The 5,691-nt window shown below is 31.8% G+C and overlaps 1 pseudogene; it reads right to left on the bottom strand.

Annotated features, from left to right (window-relative positions):
- Nucleotides 1-264: 264 nt before the first annotated feature.
- On the bottom strand, nt 265-4,983 carry LOC149165312 (uncharacterized; annotated as a pseudogene).
- Between the last annotated feature and the right edge of the window lie 708 nt (nt 4,984-5,691).

The raw sequence follows: 5,691 nt of genomic DNA, 5'->3' as shown, positions 1-5,691 counted from the left end.
TCCCCATTGCGTGAAGTTCCCTCTTGATAAGCTTTTTTTGATTATGAAGAGCCACTAAAGAGAAGGGTTTTGTATTGTTGACCCACAACCTTGATGAACGAAGATACGAGGATAGAGATACCATATAATGCTTGTGATGAACTATGATACTTACAATGTGTAGCCTAGCAAATGGACTTCGATGAAGCGGGGGTTTGTTGATGACCCATAGCCATGACAAATGAATCTATGATGATAAAGATACCCTGTAATTCTTGTGACTAACTATGATACTTCCAATGTGCGGCCTAGCAAACAGACTTCGATGGCAAGGGCTATGTGTGGTTGAACCATAATTGTGATGAATATCCAAGGATAGAGATAACCTGGAATGCTTGTGGCCAACTGTGACACTGACAGTGTGCAGCCTAGCAAATGGACTTCAGTGGTAAAGGCTTTGTGTGGTGGACCCATAACCGTGCTCAGATAGTTCACTTTCCAATTTTCCTGGTAGAGATATGGTGGTTTATCTTTGTAGATTCTCATAGGACCCATTGTAATAAATCTATCAAGAAATCCATGTACTTCTATCATGCTTAAATGGAGCAAATTTTCTGGGCAAGCCATCTCAGCCATATAGGTTGAAGCTTGATCCAATCCTATTGTTGATGCTTTTGAGACAAGCTTCCTAGAACATTGTATCCAGTGATACCTAAAGAAAAATGGAATACAATGAGAGAATATGTGGGTGATGAGCATGATCCCGCATATCCATTTAGGCATGGAATTGTGCTTGTCATTCCATCCTTGAATAACCAATTTTTTGGCTAGAAACATAATACCTAACACCCATCCTAGGGTACAGACTAAAGTGATAACTGTGAATAACACGTTTACTTTCAAGATAGGAAGGCCATATAGCATGCAAATAGCTGCACACAACTATATAACATGTAAATAAATCCACACAACCATAAAAAATTTGCAAGAACATTTTACTTTGGATGTACTTTAAGCGAAATCCTTGAAAAGGGAATTCCTCCGTCTTGAGACAAAGCATAAACCACTCGTGCAACACTTGTTGTGATTAAAAGGCCCTCAAATAAGAAAGAACTATTGCACCATTGCAATTTTGATACTGCCCATGAAATGCATCATACATAATCTGTGTGGGTACAAATTGGTTAGTTGTTTCATTGTTTATATCATACATATATTTGATGTCCTGAATGCTAAAAGTAAGAGCTAAGATGTAGGCCCATCCAAAAACTGATATAATTCCTAGACTCGTGAGTATGGAAATTGGACCCTTGATTTCTATACCTTTTGTTTCTTCTGTTAGATGTACTGCCGAGTCATAACCATAGAGAGAGTATTGACTAACAAGGAAAGAAGGACTTATAGCATATGTCTTGTTGTGTATTCCAATCGAATCAGGAGATGTCTCAAAATGTGTGAATACATATGATTGAGATTGAGTGTTGTGTGCAACTAATGGAAGCATCACAATAATAACTGATCCTCCAATGACCTGCCACCAAATTGCAATCATGGAAGCAAATCACATTCAAAGAAAATGTGTTAAAAAAGCCCATATAATTGTAAGCCCCATGTACATGTCCAGAAAGACTCCACGTGGAACCAAATACACTCTAAGATACAGGTCATTCCATTTCTCAAATTAAGTTCGAAATTAAAAATTGGAGTATACATGATATGGAAGATATGGATGTTATGTTTCATGATATTCCCGATTTCAAATAAATAGATATTATTTTTAATATTGACAATTTGTGGTGCATTTGTAATTAATGTTGTAAGTTTTTTTTGTGATGCTTTAAATTTCTTAATGTTATTTTAAATTTTGAGTAATTTAATGTTTGTTTTGTTTTGTTTTGTTTTTGTTTTTGTTTTTGTTTTTTTTGTTTTTTGTTTTTTGTTTTTGTTTATTTTGTTTTGTTTTTTTGTTTTGTTTTTGTTTTTGTTTTTGTTTTTATTTATTTATTTATGTTTTTAAGTTATGTTTTTGTAAATTTTTTATAATATTTAATTAATTTTAAATTTTAAATTAATATAACAATATATTTAAAATTGTTTAAAAATAAAATATATTAGTATATAGATAAATGTTTTTCGGATAATTATATCATTAGGATTTGGTCGACGTTTTGAAACAACCAATGTGGTACATAGTTTTATTTTCTTTTTTTAGTTTATGTTATTTTTTTTTTCAAATAAAATAAATACATTTAATAAAGAATAACAAAGATTAAAGCTATCACATTTTGAGGTATATGTTACTTAGGATGTTAATATAATATTACATAAGAGTTGTCTTTTTCGACATAGTTTATTGGCAAGCTCGTGATATGTAAAGTAATTTGAGAGATGAAGGTCCTATGTGCAATCCTCCAATGCAAACCCATGTTGTTGTCTTTGCGAGAAGGCAATGATACTTAGAGGTTATAGTGACATTAGTTGAAATCGATCCTATGTCACACAAGTACGAGACTTGCCTAGTTTACGATTCTTTTGGACACAAAAAATAAATAAATATTACATAAGAGTTAGTCTAAGGGGTTAGCCATTGTTTCCAATGTCATTAGGCACTTAGGTAGTTCCATGCCAACAAATGCATAGTTTGAATATATTTAGTAAAGTGCATTAGTCTATGTACTGAATCCCATGTGTTAGGTGTACTAGTCTATGTATTGAATCCCGTGTGTGAGGTGCACTAGTCTATGTGTTGAATCCCATGTGTGAGGTGCACTAGTATATGCCAATGTGTTTACTAGGATGCCATCCATGAATGTGGGAAAGTATTCTTTAGGATTATTTTCTAGATTTTCTTTGGAAAAAATATTACATGGGAGTTCAACAAAAATGTCAACAACATTTAAGCAACTTGTATGGGACTTTGTACTTAATATTTTAATAAATTAAGAATAGGGCAAAGCTCCTCTGACTATAACACATATGAATCCAAGAAATATTTTAAGTATATGCATCGATCGTGATCTAAGTTTCTTACACGATGGAACAATTTGATTGTCCTAACAAGAGATCAAATTTGAAGGGTTGGGTAATATTTCATTTTGAAGGTTATAATTGGGTTGACTTTGCAATGCTAACAATCCGAAGTACACCATGCTTTTCATTTGAAAATGGCAAAAGGAGATGAGTAAAATGTTCATTCTAAATATTGGACACTATAATATCATACTCAATTTCACGAAAACAAATACGCATCTATAATAATTGTATCCTTATTTCAAGAATAGTGTTAAACTATGTTGTTTTTTTTAAATAATCCACCAATAATGATTTTTTAGTGAAAAATTCTCTATTTTTAACATATTCATATAAGAAATATGTCCAAATTTTATCAAATTTTAAAAGAAATAGATACATATTTTTCAAAACATAAGTTTAAAGGTGATTTATATGTACATTATAATGATTTGAAAAAAAAAGCCCAATGAGGCAGCGAAGTTGGTGACTGTAAGTGAACAGGAACATTGGTCCCCGGGTCCCATATTCAAATTCTCTGGAAAGAAAAAATATAATCAAAGTGATTAAAAAAAATGTAATAAAAAATAAACAATAATTAGATATAAAAAAAATACCTTTTCATATGATAAAAATCAATAAAAAAACAATCTCCCTGCCACCAAACCATTAAAAAATCAATTAAAAAAAAACAATCTCCCTACACCAAACCATTGCCATATAAATTTCATTTTATCTCCCTCTAACCAAACCATTGCCATATAGATTTTAAATGAAATGATCTAAATTCTAACTTAATAAAACAACCTCATGATTAATGAATACAATGCAACGCTTTTCACTTTAAAATTTCAAACAACCTCATGATTAATGAATACAATGCAACACTTTTCACTTTAAAATTTCAATATGTTTACATGACCTATTTTAAATATTATTAAACATACACATCTAGTAATCTCAACCATCATGTACTTCCAAAAGTATATCTTAATATAATATTTCAAAAAATTAAGAACTTTGCTCGAGATATATGTTTTCATGCTAATCATTTAAGATATATAATTTATTCTCATTAGATGATCTTAAGATGATGAAATGGGGGAGATTGATGAGGTTTCGGTTAAAACTTCTAAAGTTAGAAATCATAAAAAGTTGTGGACTGGATATTATGGTTTCTTTATAATTATGTTTTGATTATTACACAAGTAAGATCCATAATTTACTAGATACTCCATTTTCATGGGACACATGTAGAATTGAATTTTGTTTTATTAAATATAAACTCTAAATCTTTGATATATTTTATATCAAGAATAACTTACAACTCCATTGGTATATCTTTTATATCAAGAATAACTTATAACTTTTTCGGCAGAATTGTTAAATAAATATTAAAAAATCAAGTTTAAGTACAATTATCTATATTTATATTAATATAAATGTGATTGATAAATATATGATATACTAATTTATATAATATAAATGTAATTGATAAATATATGATATATTAATTTATATAATATAAATGTGATTAATAAATATATGATATACTAATTTATATTAATGGTCACAATATTAATAATACTCCTATTATATTATTAATAATAAAAAATTTAAAATAATTTTAGAAATTAATAATAGCATATATAAGCAAATATTATAAAAAATAATTGAACAAAATTTAATAAAACAAAAAATGAAATTAAATAAAACATATTAATAAAAATTAATAACCTAAATATATAACATTATTTATGATAGAAAGATATGATAAAATAAACAATCAAATTAACAATGAAATAATAATAAAGATTAACAACCAAAATAAAAATACAAAATCATAACATTAATGAATGTGAAATGTTGCTATACCTCTTTGAAAGGAGGTTGGTTTTTCATATGGATGGAAGGGCGACTGGTTCGATAATGGAGTCTTAACCTAACCTGTCTAGGGTTTAGGTTTTCCTCTGCTGCAGACGCACTGTTCTCCATTAGCTCGTTTCGGGTGTCACTGTCCTATTGCGGGGCAGTGGGTTCGGGAAGAATGGGTGCCGAGGGGTCCAGTGGGACCCCGTCGTTCAAACAAGTGGTAGCGCATTCGCAACCACAGAAAGCTACGGTGGGAGTGAGAATCGAGGGTCTGAACAGTAAGATGCTCAGCGGCAAGAGCAACAGGGAAAAAAAGCAGCCACATTCTGACAAGACAGACAAAGCCGCAGGCGCTAGGAATACAGTAAAGGGAAACACTGCAGACAAACAGGACAAGAATGATGACCGAAAGCAGCCATCAGAAAATGAAAAGGAGAAAACCATAAACGACAAAGAAGGGAAAGGTAAAGGAATAGTCTATCCGGAGAAGGAGGGGGAGACAAACGCAGACCCCAAAAGAACCCACGTGAACAACAGTGCCTGCAAGCCAAAAAAAGAAGACAGTCTGAGGGTAACTATCAACGACCCTGAAATCCAAGCATACAGGGATCACATGGCGGAACATGCCATCATCTGCAAATTCATGGGCATCTGGCCCTCTGAGAGAACCCTTTGTCAATGGATACGACAACAATGGAAACCGAAAGGGGACGTGCAGCTGCACTTAGGAGCCAAAGGTTTTTTCACAGTGGTTTTCACCAGTTTAGAAGACAAGGACAGAGTGTTTGAGGGAGGCCCTTATTTTCTAGCAGCAGCCGGGCTCTACATGAG

The sequence above is a fragment of the Pinus tabuliformis genome, chromosome 5_1 (assembly GCF_031772625.1).
Source record: "Pinus tabuliformis cultivar Carrire ecotype Pingquan chromosome 5_1, CPIR1, whole genome shotgun sequence".
Lineage (NCBI taxonomy): Eukaryota > Viridiplantae > Streptophyta > Pinopsida > Pinales > Pinaceae > Pinus > Pinus tabuliformis.
The sequence above is the reverse complement of the archived record's forward strand: the minus strand, read 5'-3'. Positions and strand labels throughout refer to the sequence as shown.